This window comes from Lynx rufus, unplaced genomic scaffold (genome assembly GCF_022079265.1).
Source record: "Lynx rufus isolate CCGP_SWC_20201006 ecotype Redwood Valley unplaced genomic scaffold, mLynRuf1.p SCAF_2, whole genome shotgun sequence".
Taxonomy (NCBI): Eukaryota; Metazoa; Chordata; class Mammalia; order Carnivora; family Felidae; genus Lynx; species Lynx rufus.
The window spans coordinates 72,707,725-72,729,001 of record NW_025814834.1 but is presented as its reverse complement, the minus strand read 5'-3'; the positions used below and the strand labels follow the sequence as shown (position 1 = coordinate 72,729,001).

At 35.2% G+C, this 21,277-nt stretch overlaps 1 protein-coding gene across 16 annotated transcripts in view; it reads right to left on the bottom strand.

Annotated features, from left to right (window-relative positions):
• Nucleotides 1–13,387, bottom strand: part of BAZ2B (bromodomain adjacent to zinc finger domain 2B) — a 328,851-nt gene extending 315,464 nt beyond the window's left edge. For 8 of the 16 annotated variants that reach the window (XM_047083187.1, XM_047083186.1, XM_047083193.1 and 5 more), the window contains exon 1: nucleotides 13,035–13,386. The gene's annotated coding sequence lies outside the window, so the exon portion shown is untranslated. Of the gene's footprint in view, nucleotides 1–13,034 lie in introns of all 16 variants that reach the window. The other 8 variants (XM_047083189.1, XM_047083191.1, XM_047083195.1 and 5 more) reach the window with 2 other exon arrangements.
• Between the last annotated feature and the right edge of the window lie 7,890 nt (nucleotides 13,388–21,277).

The window sequence follows — 21,277 nt, the reverse complement described above, 5'->3', positions numbered from 1 at the left end:
AGAGCATCAGCACTCCTGTATCCCTTGGGTAAATTCCTAGCAGTGCTATTCCCGGGTCATAGGGTAGATCTATTTTTAATTTTTTGAGGAACCTCCACACTGTTTTCCAGAGTGGCTGCACCAGTTTGCATTCCCACCAATAGTGCAAAATGGTTCCCGTTTTCCACATCCTCTCCAACATCTATACTCTCTTGATTTGTTCATTTTAGCCACTCTGACTGGCGTGAGGTGATATCTCAGTGTGGTTTTGATTTGTATTTCCCTTATGAGAGGGTGGCAGGGAGGGGAAAGTGGGTGATGGGCATTGAGGAGGGGACCTGTTGGGATGAGCACTGAGTGTTGTATGGAAACCAATTTGACAATAAATTTCACATTGAAAAAAAGATGTGAAAAATAAACCACATACTGGGGCGCCTGGGTGGCTCCATCGGTTAAGCGTCCGACTTTGGCTCAGGTCATGATCTCACGGTCCGTGGGTTCGAGCCCCGCGTCGGGCTCTGTGCTGACCGCTCAGAGCCTGGAGCCTGTTTCGGATTCTGTGTCTCCCTCTCTCTGTGACCCTCCCCCCGTTCATGCTCTGTCTCTGTCTCAAAAATAAATAAACGTTAAAAATTAAAAAAAGAAAAAGAAAAAGAAACCACATACTGAACAATAAATACAAACAAAAATGAAAAATATTAGGCTAACTGGATATGAGTATTCATCTTCATATAATGTGATACAACAGGAGGAAAGTAGAAGGGTTTTTAAAAACACATGAGACTTTATCTTAAGCTAAACTCATCATGAGAGTGTTATGATATTAGAAACAATATCTAACTACTGTCAAGTGATCAGCTACAGGCAATCTCTTTTGTTCTTACCTTCACTATCTGGCATGGAGGAAATAAGAGTTCAACTACATCAAATTACTGTTATGGTAATAAGAAATAGATTTGCATGAAGGTAATACAATCTCCAACTTCCCCAAACTAGTTCAACTCCATTCCTTTAAATTATCATGTACCTCATATTTATCCTTCTGCCCATTCTATTTCTATTCGTTTAGTCACTACCACCTGACACTGGAATGTCTGCAGTAAGTCACTGGTCATTCTTTTAATAGTCTCTACTTTCTGTACATTTAACCGATTTCTTCCAAATCTATCTTTCTAAATTTTTAATCATATCATATCTCTGCTTAAAAATCTATTAGCTAACAGGGTGCCTGGGTGGCTCAGTCGGTTGAGAGTCCAGCTCTTGATTGTGGTTCTGATCATGATCTCACAAACATGTCACTGTTAGTGTAGAGCCAGCTTAGGATTCTCTCTCTCTCTCTGCCCCTTCTTGTTCACGTGCTCTCTCTCAAAATAAACAAACTTAAAAAAAAATCAATTAGTTAACCCAAACTCCCCTTTGTAACTTTATCTCCCACTATTTTCAAACGAATTTTAGTTAGGTTTCCCTCCATCCTCTCCTTCACTCAGGTTGCTGTTCTAAAATATCTACCACTTCCTTCAAAACCCAACTGAAGAGTCACTATCTCCTTGAACCCTTTTAATTCTAGACCAATTATTTCTTTTCTCTCTTTCTCTTTCTCTCTCTCTCTTCCTTTCTTTCTTTCCATTTTGGGGTATCAATAGCAATACTTAAGTATATAAACTATCTTGAACCATGCTACCTTCAATATATACTAAAGACTCATCTTATTGGGGGTTGGGGAGTGTGGGTAGGTCCTAGTCAGTAAGCTGTATCAAAATATAGTAAACATTATCTTTGACATTAACCATACTGGAGACAGATACATGATCCTTCAATAAGTCCAACACAGCCAGTTTGCCAGCATTCAAACAGATGTCCAGAAACACATAGCTGGCCTGAATTTAGGAGCTATGATATTTAGTTGAGTTCCAGAAACACATAGCTGGCCTGAATTTAGGAGCTATGATATACCAAAAAAAAAATTTTTTTTCTATTAAGACATAAGAGCCACACTTAGTGTAAGATGCCACACTATGAGAGCTACCCAGGAACAGAGAGTACCTGACTCTGGCATCCTGCCTGGAGACACCTTTACTGAATGAATGATGGTTATTGAAATTGTTTTTCCTTTCCCATCCTCAATTTTTCCTAACATAAACAGTTGAATTTCAATGGGTTAAAACCACAAAAGATGAGACTGTACTCTATGTACATCCTTTCACTCTAATTATGACCTCCTTGAGCATACGCATTTTATTTCTGAGCACCTTGAATTGTTTCTAGTTACTAAGAAATAGATGCTGGCCTAATTCTTGTTTTCAATTTAATGATCAACTTATTTCACTAATAACTACTGCCTAATATGAGACTATTAGCACATCACAATAGTGTGAAACATGAAAAAATAAGTGATTTTTATTTGTTTCCATGGGCAATTACAGGACTACTTTTAGGTCTCTTGTGAAGTCCTGAGGGTAACAAATACAAAAATAAACATGCATTTTTGTCTGGGTACATGTAATTAATTTAGTTGGTACCTCTGGACTGAAGCTGAAACGTACCAAATACTACCTACTAAGCATAAAATATTTGCAATAAATTGCAAAAAAATTACCTATTTCACAAAAAGTGTCCCTCATTAAGATGAAAAAGGTCAAATTCAAGGTACTATGTCAATAGAACATTTCAGGAGTGCCTGGGTGGCTCAACTGGTAAAGCATCTAACTCTTGATTTTGGCTCAGGTCATGATCTCACAGTTCGTGGGCTTGAGCCCCACATGGGGCTCTGCACACAGAGCACGGAACCTGCTTGGGATCCTCTCTCGCTTCTCTCTGCCCCTCCCCTGCTTGCTCACTCTTCACTCAAAAAAATAATAAAATAAAATAAATTAAAAAATAGAACATTTCATTAAAAACAACCACCCAAAAAACCCCCCAAATCTGGAAAAATTCTAGTCACATTCTATTTGGCTTTCTCCTTCCCCTGATCCCCAGCATGCTTTGGTCCTATCCTCCCATTTCACACGTGGTACAAAAGCACTTACACATTCTTTAAGCCAATTCTTCTCTTTTGAATTTTGGCTGTACATCTATGAACAATCTTTCTGGAAAGGAAAGGGAAAAGAAAGCTTTCACCTAACTGGCCAAAGTATTATATGCTCTCTTCCTGGACGGAATGTTTATTGTTTACACAGCCCTTCCCTTACCCTTCAACTTCCTACTTCAAATCCCTAAGGTATGATTATAGATAAGAGTTATTTTCTCAATAAGCTGCTGAAAATACTAATGACATTGCACAAGAATCTAATGCTACAGTACGTAGGCCACAATGGAGAAAATCTTGAGACTTTCCAAGAGGACTCAATTGCATAACAATGCTCCATTTCTCTTAACCCCATTTAAAAGCTTCTTTAAAGCTGTCTCCTCTCTTCGATATTGTTACTATCCACCTCCTAACAACACTTCCTTTAGCTCTGCAGTAACCTCTCTTTTAAAATAAAGAGTTTTGACCCACAACCTCTGTCTGTTACTGTTGCCTGGCAGACCCTATTTCTTCCACTATGCTACACTAACCCATAAAAGGAGAAACATATCATCCTGTGACTTACGGGCTGCTCCCTGATTTTTTCAGATGCTCAAGATTGGCTTTGCTGCTTCATATGTTGCCATAATGGTTTATGTCAATAGTAATCCTTTTCCCAAGGAAGTCCAGAAGTATGTTTCAATAACCATGTTATCATGGAAACCACAAAAAGATGGTGAAGCGAGGCTTCTCTCTAAACTCAGTCACTAGACAGCCTTCTATTTCCACTCATTTCCACCTCTAATTTATCTCAAAACACATCATTGTACAAGAAATACTTATGTAAAAGTTTTAAGATTTTCTTCTGACCTGTCTCCTGCAAGTAAATATTCATCACAACATTGTAAATAAGGAAAATGAAATAAATGTCATGGTCTTAGTGCAGCAATAATGAAGTTAGGAAAAGTCTAACCACTGAAAATTATGCGGTTTTACATTCGTGAAGTTTTTTGAATCTTTCCTTTTCATACATTAATTTTTTTTTTTTTTTTCTGAGACAGCGAGCTCTTATAGGCACAAGCATGCGAGCAGAGGAGGGGCAGAGGGAGAGGAAGAAAATCTTAAGCAGACTCCATGCCCAGCCTGACCTGGGGCTCGATCTCATGACTTTGAGATCATGACCTGAGCCAAAATCAAGAGTCAGACACTTAACCAACTGAGCCACCCAGGCGTCCCAATCATACTCTCTATTTTTAATGGTATTTCTATTAGTGTAATTCAGTACTGATGTAATTACAAGTAGGGGTTATAAATTTCTTTTTGTCCTTATGGATATTCCTATTATTGGCAGTTCAGACAGTTCCATCTTCTTTATTCATCCACAGTAACTACAAGAGGTAAAAGTGTTTTTTGAGTCAGTCATCAAATCCCCTTGGAAAGCTAGTTCTTCACCAGTAAATGGAGAAAAGAGAAAAACAGATGCCCTCTCTTGCTCAATGTTCTTAGCAAGTATAATCATGCATTATGTTTCAAAACAAAAACAAAAACCACTTATAAAGCAGCGGAAAAGAATGAAGGAGAAAGGAATGGTTCTGATTAGTCTCACAAGAAACACAATACTTCAATAACTCTGATCAGAAAGGACAGTTTTGTCAATTTTAAACTGGTTTCCACAAACAACAAGCCTATCATTGAAAGGGATGATTTGAAACTGATTAACCCATCTTCTCCAGAAAAAGCAGAGCAGTCATTTTTGAAAGCAATGGAGGAAAAGGATTCCAAAACATTTTCTTTTCTTCAGGATAACCTCAAGAAGGTTGCCCAACTACTCCAGACACCTAATAGACCTAGCTTTAATTTATTTGTTCTATGTGGGGCTCATAATGCCCTTCTTTTATTGCATGCTTTCTTCCTAATCCCTAAATATTCAGTTTACTCATTTTTCTAGGTCAAATTCAATGCTACCTAACCAAAGAATCTTTTCTAATGATTCCAACCAGAAATCATGTCACCCCTATTCTAAGCTTTCACAAACTGTCATCCATAGGTTTTTAAGAATACTGAATACAGCATTCAGTATAAACTTGATGAATGAAGGTAGTTCTCCCCTCTTCCCCCCTATTATTAGTACTAGAACAATAAAAGTGTATCAAATACCTGACTCCCCTGTGGTTGTCATTACTGAGTCAACTCATTTTTCAAGGAATGGCTACATTTTCTACTTTTGTTGAGTTATTAATATTTTAAAAATTCACTCCATTTCCTCATCTTTCTTTTTATCTAAATATAATCATCTGTTGCAATGAGAGCCAAAAAACATAGACAAATAAAATCCCAAACATTCATTTTGGTGAAAATGTAAGAACTTCTTTCCTTCTGATTTATCAAGAAGTGAGAGAGGAAGGGAAAGAAAACTTATTTGAATTTTACTTCCTTTTATTTCCTCAGCTTATTCTGTGATGAGATTCCAAACAGGAAAATAACTGAACAGACAACAGTCAAAAGACACAACAGACAGCAGTCAAAAGGCACACACACAAAAAGAAGATGTATAATAATTCATGAAATGATCAATGTAACCTCAAATGATGGCAAATTAACTGCGTATATAAAGTTATTATCCGATGCAACTCAAAACTAAAACATAACACATCGTCCTTTAATAACCTCTGAATTTATTATTTAGAAAAAAGTACAGCCTACTATCTGTTAGATTAAATTTGGCCATATATTCTGTTATATTACCAACACATCCAGCCATTTGTGAAACCAAGAAAGAGTAAAATGCACTCTTAGGAGTGGTACTCAACCTTGAAGTGCTGAAAGCTACTTCATCATCTAGCATGGGGACAAACACATGCATGCACATGTGAACATAACACTATGTTGTGTAGAAGGCTCAATATAATCACCATCCTTGTAAATCACTCAGGTATCCACTTATTTTAACATACACAAATCAAGGCAGAGCTCCCTGTGATTCCTACAAGGAGAGCGGAAATCACATTTAACACCTCTCCTCCCACTCTTCTCATTGAAAACTTGGGATTCACAGGTTTTCCCTCTCCTTTCAGTCACTACCAGGCAGCACAACCTGCAGGAAACTATTACAGGTGGACTAGTTTATACATATCATTTAAATACTGTAGGAGTGCAGCTGTGCTTAATATTCCAGAAGTGAGCCAAAAAGCAGAAAAGACTCATTAGATTTCTTCTAAAAAAAGATTAAAGTAACTTCCTGGTTTTAGGATTAGCATTACTCTAATCAAAGCATAATGTCTTGCTGATCTTCCTATCTTGTCTTACACCACTCATAAACTAAAAGTATTGTCACTTTTCTATGTATTATGTGAAATTGTTTTACAGGCTAATTAAGCACAATCTATTGCTTGTGTTGTTACCTAAATCTACATATAACTAGCAAAATATAATTAACAACATTTTCAAATCAGAGATAATTCAGTTACTCATCTATGAACAAAAATTATAAAACATATTTTCCAAAAATTACAATGGTAGTGTAATCTAGCTTTGTTTCCTTTCTGGCCAAGATGAGATATATGATGGGTAATATATTATTGACCTTTTACACTTGGTTCTTTCAAAGCTTCTTCATTTTATTCAGCATTTAGTTTAAATTAAATATTTAAAATTGAAGCTGTTCTATGTTGCAGACATAGCTAAAATGAAGAGCTTCTGTAGCAGCAGTGACCAGATTTTAAATGCAGGTAGATCAATAAAAAAAAAAAAAATCACCAAGCACAGGCTCCATGTGTGAGTGGAATGGTTTATAATAGCTTGCAAATGACTATGTGCTTGCTGTAACCAGCTGTTCTTAAATTATGAATATGCAACCAATTCATGTTAAAGCCAAATCCCTGCACTATTTCTACAGAGAAATCCCAGTAGTTTTGCTTGTTCTACATGTTAGCTCTGTTAAGGATACAAATAGCAGTAAGCTTCCGAACAAATAGGACCAAACTATTGGCATTTCATGCACTGGGTCCATTATCACAGCAGGGGATGTCAATCATTGGTACATTCCTATAACAGCTCAGGCAATATGACAATGATCTCGTAGGAAAAAAAATCAAAATCTCTGCAGCATACTCAAAGTCCTTCTGACAACCTAATGCTTTCTTACTTCAGCCAATCAGAATGTCAGACCTGACCTACTAGAAGACTTGCATCAAGCTTGAAACATTTAAAAACATCAATCATAAAAACAAAGACAGGACATTGAATTATACAGTATTAACCTCCAGGGTTTGCATACAAAGACCTTAGATTTATTTATGTCCCAGTGAGTTAAGAGCTTCAGTACACCGTTCTTTACACCAAACTGACTGCCAATTTGATGAACCTCTCTGCCCTCAGCAGGAGTGCACCGTCTTTGATTAATGAGTGCATTCTTGTGGAAAAGTGTTAAGAGGAGAAAACAGAGGAAAAACACACAATTATGTCTACACATAGCTGAAGTACCAATGCAATAATTATCTTCAAAACAAATACTCCTTTTTCCTTACATACACATGCACACATGTGCACACACAAAATTAGTAAAGGTTCTTATCTGTATTACTTTCATTGTTATATCTAACATTTTTTTGAATGAAAGACATTCAAAAACCAAAGTACAAGTCAAATTTCATAGATTATAAAAACAACTATGTTAAAAGCATTAATGTAAAAGATAGAAAACACCCTATCTTATATAGTAAATTTCTAGATATGTGGGATAAAAACTTTATTTTCACCTCATACTCTTATAAAAGCCTATTCATTTAAAAAACTCAATGTTTAATCTACAAATATCAAGACCATTAAATATTTTACACCTCAAACTGTATTATGAATTGCCACAATTTACATAACATTCAAAATAGATTTAAAAGTCATATAAATTGTTTTGGTTTTCTTTCAGCAAAGATATTGCCAATATTTTATAATTTCATATGTAATTATAAATTATACTCATTGCCCGTAACTTCAAAGCTAATATGGTCAACAGAAAAACTCATGAATGAAAGTTTAAATTTTTTATGATTCTTCTGTTTAGAATTGCCCTCTACCCAATGTAGGAAAATTCCTGCTTAAACAATGGAATGCTGATTTGCACTACACTATAATTAAGACTACATTACCTGTAAAAATGAGTTAAGCATTGAGATTCCTTTTTTAAAAAGTTGACATTTAATATCTTTACCTTAATCCAGTTTATATGAGTATCTGCCTTGACACAAACATCTTATGAGTAAGTGTATTTCTTAAAAACTGAATCACAGGCTAAGGTTAACAGAATACTTTTCTTTTTAAGGAATTGTAAAGCTATTACATAAAAAGAGTTGAGAAAGCATATTACCTGAAAGAAATCTTAGTAATGTGTGATCTATTTAAAAGGAAAACATTTCTATAAACTTATAATTTCAGGAAATCATAATTCTGGTATCACTCAGCATGTACTAAAAGTGCTTACAATTTGTTTATATTGTATAGGAAATCCTTCTAATGCTATTTAACTTAGCAAATCATATATTCGCATCATCAATTTCACATTTTAATATTTTTAAAGGCATCCTATTTTAAATGTTATGAATTTTATGCTCTTTGAAAAACTGTTTTAAAGATTTAAAAATTAAAAATGAATAAATACTGGAACTACAAAAGATCTCCTGACATAGTGAATAAAGTATATTATATCCTTAAACTTATTATCCTAAAGATTTTTTACACAATTTTTCAAAAAATGTTTTCTCTTTTAGATTAATCACTTTATTCTTCCTCTTTTCTATCTCTTCTCCCACTAAATAAATAAATAAACAAATAAACAAATAAATAAATAAAATAAGTAGAAAACACTTAGGCACCAATGGGATGATTTGACACCATTTAGTACCATAGTCTGATAGTTGAAACTATCAATAAAAGTTATTAGTACAATAAAAATATAATTCCCATTTTAAAATCATTAAATGATCACCAATTATTTATTATCTTCACCTTCTTATACAGAAAATTAAACATAAAACTGCCTTTTCCTCAGCAATTCTTTTCTCTTCTGATTACCTTCTGCAACAAAAGTTTAAAGAAATATTTAATCAAACAAGTCAGTATTTATTAAATAAAGTACAATCTTTTAAAACCTTGTGGTATGAAATACTTAATTTTATATAATCAAAAACCTCTTAAAATACCTAACTAGGTAATTTAATTAATCCCTCAGGATATCAAGTATATTAAAAATCATTAAGATGATATAATCTCAACTAGGGATCAAAATCACATTATTTAGTTCGTGCTAAATCACTTCTTTTAGTAGTCCTAGCTAGGAGTAGGTCCGAAACTACAACTTAAAATCTTTTTCTTTGAGAAATCTTTAAACCAAAAGTATTCAAGTTTAACACATTCTTTCACTAATTCAAGGAGGTAAGACAGAAAACAGAAACTTTCATGCAACTGTGATATCCTACATCTTGTATAGTAACACAAAAGTAGCAACAAAGACATTAACAATTGCAGTTCAAGCTGGGAGTGACTGTTCTGTTTCAATTCAATGACACCACTAATGGCTTCTTAGCAGCTCCATGAAATCAACCAGCTGTCAAGTTGATGCATCAGAAGGAACAGTTATGCACTCCCATAAGAAAAAGCAACACATCAGGATGTTTGGCAAAACATCTGCTCCTTTACACTGCAGTTCTATAATAAACATGCAAACAAAGAAATGAGAGAAAGGGCAACAGAATTAAAATTCCAAGGTTTCCATTACAGTCTTAAACGCATTTAAAATAAATGGCATAAAAATAAAAACAAATTTCTGCCAACTTGAATACTTTTATTTTAAATCTTGAAAAATGCTAAATGTAATTACTCAGATTCTTCTGGAAAGGCAAAAACTACAGAAAAATCATTTCATTTTAAAAATTGAGAGTTAACTTGTTCACCAAGAAAAATCATTATCATAATGTTATGTACAAAACTCAAAAAATGATACCAAAATATATCCTTCATTCAATTAGTACTTAATAAATTATGTCAAATGCGTTTCCAAGACTGAATACTCTAAAAAATATTTTAAATAGTGTTTGAAAAAGTAAATGCCACTACAGTTCAGCAATAGCTTAACATATAAAACCAGTAAAGATACTATTCTCTGAATTTTAAAATATGTACCTACTCCTACTTTTCTCCAAACCATTATATGAAGACAACAAACAATATTAAGTCCTGATAAATAACTTTCTTTTAAACGCATACAATTTGATCACTCCCCCCCTCCCAAAAGACTCTTCTTGTTTGCCATTACAGGCTGAAAATAATTTTGATTACAGCCATTCATTTCAAACACTTGTAAAATTTTACTTTTTTCTATCTGAAACTTATAAGTGCCTCAATGTTGTCTAAATTATTGATTATGCAGCACAGTGACAATATGTACAGTGTTCACAATAGGTGTGAGACATCAAATGTACTTAACTACCATTTTCTTAAACTACTTATCCTCTGTTGCTTGCCATTTATAATCTGCCAAATCTTCTAGTCCTTTGTTGCATGTATAATTTAAAACCATCTGTTCTATGTGCTTTTAACTATTTAAACATTTTTCACCTACCTACAATTCACATAAATGGCAGACATTCAATTCAGTTAGGCTTTCTATATAGCGTTTTACATAAAGCAAATTCCAAGATAAATAGCATAGCAAACACCACCAAAGAAGACTGCTACAGAGATAAAAACATACTACTACATACAATGTAAGTTCTTATGTGTTAGACAAACCTTTTCAGAATTGTTTCTATTACTTTTTTTTTTTTTTTTAGTTAATTGTAGTCAGTGTTTTTTCCCAACCGAGAAGACAAAGAGAATGCAAATTAAATACAGACAGTTTCATGTCCTTGTTAGAAGAGAAGTAAATATGCTGACTGAAAATGACTACAGGAGACAGAATTCCACTTTCCCATTCAATTTACAGTGCTTTTATTTATATACCAGTCAGTGTATCATTAAGTTTGGTCATGTGACCCACCGAACTTCTGTGAGGTGAAAAACTACGTTAGACAAGCAAATTAAAACAACACTATTTTTATTGTTTATTTTTTCATAATGGCTGACAAGGAGCTTACAGCTTGAGGTTATAAAATATATTTTAAAATAAATTTTGTCTTTTAAATACTAACTACATTTTTACCAATCGTTTGATTTAATATCTGCTACTAAATTTTAAAAGTATCCAGTATCTCCAGGTATTTTCATAGTTGTTTTTGCAAAATGCAAGGAAATATGTAAAAAATAATTTAATTACAAAAGGGGATCTAGGTAATCTAAAGTCATTATACGTAAAATGTTAACCAAGCTGATTAAAGAAAAATCCACAGCAGAGTGGAGTAAATGAGAAAGGGAATATGCTGATTAAAAATAACATTTGAAACCTTTAAAGAATAATAAAAAAAAAACCAACACGTAGACAAAAGCTAGGTGACTATCAATGACAATATAAAAGTTTATACCTTTTTTTTTTTTTTACACATTTTCCACCTGTTACCAAAACAAAACGTATAGACGCTGAGGGTTCATTTTGAGAGCAGAACCCAAAAATAAGCAGCACAACTTCTCTAACCAGTAAGTTACACGGTCCTTTAAAGCAGGGAAAAAATTAAGCGAAAAATTGACTCTTGGGAAAATCTCTCGATAAAGTTTACATGACGTCACTGGGCCCCCTGAACATTCCCTAAACTTTGAGTCTTTTCCACACACACTTTTTTGCCTTTCTACGCCTTCTTTCCCTTTCTCAAAAATAAAAAAGGGGAGACTTGGGAATAAAAATTGCCCAAGATGGCGAAACGCTTGTTGTTTAGAGGGCAGGGGAAAAAATGGAGGATATTGTAATATACACAAAGGGATAAATTTCAACAACTCGGCCAAGGACTGCAGCTGCTTCTCTCTTTATAAGGAAGCAACACACAAAAGATAAATACAGAGGGAGAGAAAAGAAGAGAAAAATCTCCCAAATAGCAGGGCCAGCTCTTACTCTGCAAACACTTCCTTCCTTTCCCAAGTCCCAATTCTGGGGTTCATGGAACTACTTTAAGGGGAGGGTTGACGCGAAAGAGAAAGGGGGGAGGGGAGCGACAAGAAGATTAAAAGAGCGAGGAAGAGTTGAGGGCTGGCGGCTGTTCTCGGGGAGAACTGCTAGGAGACAGACATTACTGTAGGAAAAGCTGTGCTCCTCTAACCTCTGTGTACAGACGTACATCTTCCCAAGTATCCAGATCCTTTCCCAGTCCCACCTGCCCCCATAACACGCCCCGCGCCCTCAGCCCATTTTCTGAAAACTCTGGAGCTCCAAAGCTACCCAGAGAGAGCTAAAGAGGCCCGAACTGGGGAGTGGGGGGGGGGGGGGGGCGCAGCTCATCAGTCCTAAAGGGAAGAGGGGGCGGAGGCAAAAAGGGGCAGCAGTAGGCGGACTGGGGTCGGGGGGGGTATCTTGAAACTACCCCGACAGGGATTGGGGGAGCAGCGTATATTCCCTCGTAGGAACGGCGATCGCAACAGTGCCAGAGGTTATCGTTTGAGAAGCAAAAGTGTTGGCGGCCCCCCGAGCTCTGGAAGCCGAGAGGAGGAGGAGGCGCGCAGCCCCGGCGGCCAGGCTGGGCGGCCGGCACAAAGGAAGCGGACTCGCGGCGGCGGCGGCCCGCGGCCCTGCTGCACCGAAGTCCCGCACCGGCAGCCAGGAATAAAGTTTACATTCTCCGGAGACCGCACCCCCCACCTCCCACCCAGGACCGCGTCCTCCTCCCCCAAACTCCGCTCGGGACCCCGAGCACCGCCCCAGCCTTCCAGCCAGCACAACAAAGAGACACACCGACCGGCGAGGGTAAACAGCCGCTGAGGGCGAGCAGGGCGGGCAGGGCGAGCGCCGCGAGACCAGCAACTCCGGAGTCCCCGCTCGCAGGAGCGTAGTTTCTCCTGTTCTGCTGCAGCCGGCTCGGTAACATTTGCAATTTTCGACTTCACCCGCACCCCTCACACCCGAACATTTTGAACTCACCTTTACTTTCGAACTGAGAGTTGCGGTGGGTGGGATTTTTGTCTTCCCCAGATGGTTGAAGGTTACGATTTTTGTTTTTGGAAACCCTACCACCTCCTTATCTCGATTATTATTTTTGCAAGAAAAGTATAAAGAGAGTTGGAGTGGAGGTGAGATTTGTGATCAGGAAAGCCCTTGACTCCCTCCTTCTCCGCCTTCCGCCTCTCTCTGATTAGTTCCTATCCAGCAGCAGATTGAAGCAGGAGATGATTCTTCTCAAGGTTTGTTCAGCAGCTTCACTTCTAGGCGAAGGCTTCATGAACCAAGTGACGTCAACCAACAAGGCTTCTCTCTCTCTCCTCTCTCTAACAATGAAAGTTGCTGTTAACAAGGGAAAAAAGAGAGAGAATTGTTTATACCATTTCAGTTCCAATAATAAATGACCTATCAGATCCTAAAGGAGCCAAGGGAGGGAGGGGGGTCGCTTCTTTCTCCAAGAATACTATAGCTTCGAGTTTGCAACCGTTCCTTGTCCCAGGAAAAAAGTTAAGAAACTATTTTTTTTTTTTTTTTGCTTTCAAAAGTAGGGCAGAAAATAGGATTGAAAACCTAATTTTAAAAAACGTAAACTGGAAAATAGGGAGCATAAATTAATCATTCTCACCTAAACTTTTTTTCTCGTAAACTCATAATTCGGTTGAAGTCTGTAAACCAACTAAATTAATATGCCAAGAATTCATGGATGTTTGGAACTCAAAAAGCAGGACGCAAGATGGTCCGGGATAAAACGCTATTGCCCAAACACGGGCAAATTAAACTAGCTGTAGTGTTGATGCACTGAAATAAATTTAAATAAAACGTTAAAACAGTAAGTCGTTTTAAAGTTATAAATTAAAACTGTAAAGGGTAATCTCAATTGTAGTTTTTCCCTCCAATTTCTGAGGTCAAAAAAGTGGAGGGGGAGGGAACTAATTGTAGGAATTGAGCATTTTTTGAAGAATCAAGTTAAGACTGGTAGCTCATTGCTCCATTTTTAAACTACACAGGAGGTATGCTTTTTGTCTACCCCCCAATCTCCTCCCAACTTTCTGTTTACCCTTCCATTTCTCCCTCACCCCCCAATTCCAACATCCTGAAACCAATAAAGTTGAAATAAAGGTGAAGCACACCCTATTCCCTCCTGGATACACCACCCCATAGCTTCCTAAAAATGATTCTTAAAAAGCCTTAACTTTGGCTAATGTTTTATTACACAGGAAGATATACAATTTTTTTTCCCACTGAGGTAGTGTTTTTTCCCCACAACACATTAAAATCTCAAAGTTCATATAATAAAAAATTTCATGAGTTAATTTTCAGGATGAAGAGCAAGTGAAAGGCAAGCTACGGAAGAATAATTTGACCATATATGTATATTTTGTACATACATTTGTGGATAAATGTATCTTAAAAGATGCTATTGTTTTATGTTTCCTCTTCAGCCACTGGCTGTGATTTTAATTGTGCTGGAGGATCTTCATTAGTATTAACACATGGGGAGATTTCACAAAGCTGCTTCATTAGGGGGGAAAAAAAAGCTTGGCAGACTAGGTCTTTTTGCATGCACTGAGAATGTCAGCCTTACCTCGGTCATTTGTAACATAATAAGTGCAAGTACAATGATTGCAATGCAGGAGCACTGGGGGAAGGGCAGAAATACTGCCTGTCTAATAGGGATATCTGAAAAAAAGGCTGCTCATTACACAGTAAAATGTATGCTAAAAATTAGTGAAGATGATGTCTCAGGAGACTGATGCTAAATAAATTAATGTGCTGATATGTTTTTAATTATTATTTTTGTAGTAGTTTATTTCGTTCTCAGGATTCACATTGAGCAGCAAAGCTGCGCTAGCACTTATTGATTTTTTTTCCCTGCCACATTCCCGGAATACAGATTTTAATCATTTCACTACACCACACTCAGTAATTTCATTAAAAACTGGAACCTTCCATCCCCAGAAAAGCATTTAATTTCAATGACATACAATTTCTCTCTTAGCAGAAAACTGTCTCTACAGTAAAAGCTGGCCTAAGGTTCAAATGCATAATTTAATCCTGAGTTTTCCATGCTCTGCATTCCTTTGAAGCTATAATTTGAGTAACTACCTAATAACTGTAATAAGGACAATAATTTCCTTATAATATATTATTAACTCATATTTAATTAACTCAGAGGCCAAGCTCTGTACATGTATGACTGGGTCAAGAGTTCTACAATCTCAAAATTTACCAATAATGTTCCAGAAGAAAAATATAGATTAAAATACAAGTATGAATGCTAGCATTTAGATATTCCAGCCAAATTAATATGCAAAAAAGTTCATGAATTTTAAATAATAGTGGTCATTACTCAAATAAACAGTATTTTAAAACATGTGGAAGGAAACCAGGCAACTCACTAATTCTATATATAAAGAATTATAATATTGATATTTCAAAACAATCCATTTCTGACAGTTTAATCACTAGATTTACTATAGAGAAAGTATTCAATTTTGAAAACATTTTTTTTAAAGGGCTATATTTAAGTTGCCTCAATTTTCATACAGAATTCTCTTAAACATTTCTCTTAAAGTTAAATGGCACACTTGAGTAATTTGGATAACAAAGGATATTTAAATACTTCAAAAACAATATACAGCAAAGTAGGTTTCAATTTTAGGTTTCAGTAATATTCTGAAATGATAGTGGGTTGAAAATGGCACATTGGTTTTCCAAACAATAGGTTTTATACAGATATGTAATTTATATTGCCTGCTTTTAGAGAAGAAACCTGTGGGAAAAACATTTGATATAATTCACTTATTACTTTGAATATATATCTAATCAACAGAAAAGACTGATACATCTCTAATAAAAATGATTAACTTATATAAAAATCAAAACTCATATTAAAAATTCCTATCATTCCTCTGGGTGATTTTAAAACCATAATCCAAAAAAAAAAGTTTTAAGACTATGTATATATAATCTCAAGTTGCCATCACATACAACACAAAGCTTTTCCTTGGTTGAATGATGGAAGTAACTTACACAAAATAAGACTAAGTGTTGTCAAAATGTTAGAAAAAAGGATAAAAGTAGTGATAATACAGAACTTGGTTTTACTGCCTACAAAATATTTTAAAACTGTGTATTTTATATTTTATTATCAAAACTATATATATTTATTATATAATTTGGAAAATATTTTTGCAATGCTCAGTTGAAATGCAATTAAATGTAAATCAATAATTAACAAAACAGTGGATAAACGAAAAACTCAGATTAACATCTAAAATTCATAAGATGAATTTCTACATTTCAATAAAAAAAGCTTCAATTTATATATTTAAGTATATATTTAAAATAATTTGGTGCTTTTTGGGAGTTCAAATATATTATCTAATTTATACATTTAAAACTGATTTTTTAAAAAATAGCATACTAGAAATTTAAAACTGGATTATGCCAGTATTTGATATCCTCTTACTATGAAGTTGTGCTTATTTTTAATGATTCCTTCCTTTTTTTATGTTATCACATTTGATTGTTTCAGAGATTACAACACAGTCACAGAGTTGGGGGGTGGGGAGATAATTACTATAGTTATAAAATAATTTGGCTCCAGTAGCATTTAGTTCTTTGCCTAAGATCATCATCTAAATTAGTACTTCATCTTCAGAATTCTAAAATAAATTGAAAACACATCTTTTCTAATATTACTGATAACTATTTCTGAAATTCTATCTATGATACATACCTAACCCATGCTACCACTATATGCCACCACTAGATGTAAATTTTGCACTTTCTTCTGTAAAGTAGCATCTATTTTTAGGATCAAAATAAAACTTCTTAAATAGGTAGATATAGAGATAAAGATGGTTAGGTATCAAATTTATTACTATGGGTATAATACATGGATCTTCAAAGAGTAAGGAATTGACATGTACAGAGAACAAAGTCTATAAAGGCTGACTACAAAAAGCCAAACGAATGAGAGATCTCAATAGTGGAACAAGCTGGCCACTGTCATGTCTTGTTTCAGTTTCAATCAGTACAAACTAATGAAGAGTTATTTGTTTTCATTCATTGAACAAACATTTGAGTGCTCGCTATATGCTATGCGCTCTGCTACAGGCTGGAAAAACATGAAAAGCTCATATTCTGGTTGATGTTGAAAGTGTGAAATTCCTGGGAGATTAGAGACTCACATAAATCATATTATAAAGATACAAATAATGAAGTTTTGTTAGAATAAAGAGGATGGGACAACTAATTCTGACTGTGAGTCTCAAAAAGAGCTTTATCAAAGGGATGCCATTTGAACTGCATCTCAAAAACTGACAGCTTACCAGCTATTCGAGAAGGGGCAGATCCTAAGTAAAAGAAACCATAAGTTTAAATACAAAGAGCTACTAAGTCTGGTGCCCATCCACTATTGAGAATACCAGTGCAACAGGAATTTCAGTGTGAGGTGTATCAGGGATGAAGTAGGGAAAGGAGGGTAGGATCTGAGAGTGAAAGGCCTGATACATACCATGGTAAGACGGCTGAATTTATTCTGAGTGCCAGCAAAGGTGAGCAAAGGAGTGACATGATCAACCTTGTTTTTAGGGAGCAGCAACTGTCTAGGTGCATTGTCTAGTGCAAATGATAGACTGTAGTATGAAGTGCTTAACGGTCCATGAGAAAGACGTTAAAAGACAGTGGCATTAGAGATTCAAAGTCAGATATTTTTGAGGTAAAATGTGGATTTGGTGACCAACTGAAAACACACAGAGTTAAGGGAGAGGAAGGACTGAAGGAAGACTAGTGGGATTTCTGGCTTAAAAAACCGGATAAATGGTAGAGTCATTTGTAAGGCCATTTTTAATGGAATTATCAGAATCCATTGCAAAGGTTTTTTTGTTGTTGTTTTTTCAATGTACATACCCAGGGACAATATCAAGAGATTCAGTAGGTCTAGGGTGGAAACCAAGTATTTCTTTTCCTTTTTAAAAGAACTCTGACAGTGTTTCAGATAAACACTCCTAATTAAGAACAGTATTATAAAATTGATTATAAAATTCAGTTGGAAGAAAAAAAAAGCCCTGAAAAAGAAGAGCATTGAAAGTGTGTGTGGAGGTCCCACATCGGATACTAAAATATGCTATATATATGGCCTTTATAATTTACATTTGGCCTTGGCACCTGAGAAAAAGACCAATGAAACGTAATAGAAAATTGAGAAATTGACCCAGGTGCATATGGAAATTTAACATAAATAAAAGCTGAATCTCAAAGCAGTGAGGAAGAAATGGACTTCTTAATAAGTGGTATTGGATATCTGGGTAGTCATAAGAGATGAATTGGGATCTGTTCTAAAAATGAATTTTAAAAAGAACAGATACTTAAATATAAAAATTTGAACCACATCAGTACTAGGAGAATTTATGGGTCAATCCTTCTATAATTGGAGGGTAGGGAAAACATCTCTAGTAATGGTTAAAACTAAATGCAATAATGTGAAATACTGGCAATACATAAAATACATTCAAATACATGAAACTAAAAAGGTTTATATGGCACTTAAAGAAAGAGGTTTTATATGGCAAAAAAAAAGAAAAGAAAAAATACCACAAGAACAATGACAAATGAGAAGCTTGAGAAAATATTTTAACTTACATGAGATAATGGAATAACCCTATATATAAAGAGTATCTAAAAATGAATAAAAGACCAACACCCTGATAGAAAAATGGCAAGAGATATGAACAGATATTTTAACAAAAATAAATGCAAATGCCCCTTACACAGAAATATCCTCAACCTCGCTGATAAGAGAAACACAAATTAAGAATCACTGAGATAGGAGCGTCTGGGCAGCTCAGTCAGTTAAGCATCTGACTTGGCTCAGGTCATGACCTCATGGTTCCTAAGTTTGAGCCCTGCATCAGGCTCTCTGCTGTCAGCAGCAGAGAAACTCTGCCCTTCCCCGCTCATCTCTCTCTCTCTCTCTCTCTCTCAAAAATAAACATTAAAAAAAGAAGAAGAAGAATCACTGAGATACTATTTCGCACCCAACAAATTGGCAAAAATCCAAGTTTCACAACTTGTTAGAAAGGCACTTGTGGGGAAAAGGACCCTCTAAAATATGCTTGTTGGAGTGAAAGATGTAAAATCCCCAACAACAGAGAATTTGACAGTATCTAGCAAAGTAACATATGCATTTCTTTTCTGACTAGCAAAACCCATTTCCAAGAATCTGATCAACACTGACAAAAATAAAAAATAGATATAAGAAGATATTCACTGAAGCACTGTTTGTTACCGCTAAAGTGTGGAAATAACCCAAATGTTCATCACAGGGAAATGGTTGAGTTAATTATGGTACATGCAGAGTATTACGCAATTTTTTTAAATTAAAAAAAAATTTTTTTAATGTTTATTTTTGAGAAAGAGAGACAGAGCATGAGCGGGGGAGGGGCAGAGAGAGAGGGAGACACAGAATCTGAAGCAGGCTCCAGGCTCTGAGCTGTCAGCACAGAGCCCAAGGTGGGGCTCAAACCCATAAGCTGTGAGATCATGACCTCAGCTGAAGTCAGACACTTAACAGACTGAGCCACACAGGTGCCCCTATGCAATTTTTAAAAATAAATAAGGAAGGAATGCATATAGTATGAAGTATTTCACACCTACCGAATATATTAAGTAAAACAAAACAAAAAAAAAAAAGCAAGGTGGATAAAAACATCAATGGTATGCTACCATTCTTACATATATTTACCTAATTTTTTAAATGAAAGGAAAAAAGTCAAAACTTTAAAAACATGATCACCTATAAGGAGAAAAGGAACAAGGTAGAAAATACAGAATAGTAGGAAGTTTTCACATAAGACTTGTTTTGTAGATGTGATTTTAGAACCATATAAAGTAATTTACATAATTAGAAAACAAAAACAAATTAAACTTAAAAACACTCCCATTAAATGAAAGTTAATGAAATGAATGAACTTGATTGCATATGGAGTTCCATACAGAGAATATTTCAAGTGCCTTTACATACAATAATTTTTTTAAGTTTATTTATTTATTTTTGAGAGACACAGAGACAGAATGAGAATAAGTGGGGGAGGGGCAGAGAGAAAGTGGGACAGAGGATCCAAAGCAGGGGCTGTGCTGGAAGCAGATAGCCTGGTGCAGGCACAAACTCACGCACCATGAGATCATTACCTGAGAGAAGTCTCACACTTAACTGACTGAACCACCCAGGTGCCCCTACATACAATAATTTTTAAAAACCACACACAAACAGTAATTTAACAGCATATCCCTCATAGGATATAAACTAAAAAATAACTTTAAAGCAGCAACAAAACAGGAACTTAAATTGCTATCACTAACCATATTTTTGTGGTATGAACTGGTGTTGTTACTGTAATATTGTTGCATGCACAGTCTGAGATAAAGCAAATGGATGTTTTGCAAACAGCAAAGTTAGTGTTTTTAAAAATTAATTTTTGCTACGGGACAAAAAAGAAACAGATATAAAATGAATGAGTTACAGGAACTCTCTGATCCTGAATTTGAACTCTGATCCTGAATTAGGATATATAAATGAACTCATTACATATTTTATATTTAAAAATATATACTTCTTAGTTTTGCTCACTGTAAAAGCCTTAAAAACAGGGACCATTGCAGAAGCAACAAGCACACACCTGTGTACCCATATTATAGTCTCTAAACACCATTTGCCCTGAAAAGAATTCCTTGATGTCAAGGCTGATTCCAGGTTCGGGATAGGAAATGTCCCAGATAAGCCTAGAATACCCTATTACACCATTAAGCATGGAAACTATCCAGATTATTGGCTTCATGCTAAAAGGACTAGAGAAACAATTTAAAGAGGACAAATAGAAGTGACTCCCACTGGCCAAAGATGAGACAATTTGAACAACTACAATGGAATGAAACATAAATATCTTAATATATAAATTTATAATGATACTCTTTTAAAAATCTCATTTTTCATCTTTGAAGGATGCCAGGAACCAACTCATAATTTTGAAAACTGGTAAATAAAGGAAACAAGAATTTATTCAACATTTCCTACCAAATGTGCCTTTGGGAATCTAATTTGAAATTGTGTTGCAATATATACTGCTATATATCTGAATGTATGTGTGTGTCTATATATACAAAGATTTCAACATTAGATTTCATTTTTTACAAAAGAAGCTTAAAAATGTTACTGGTCT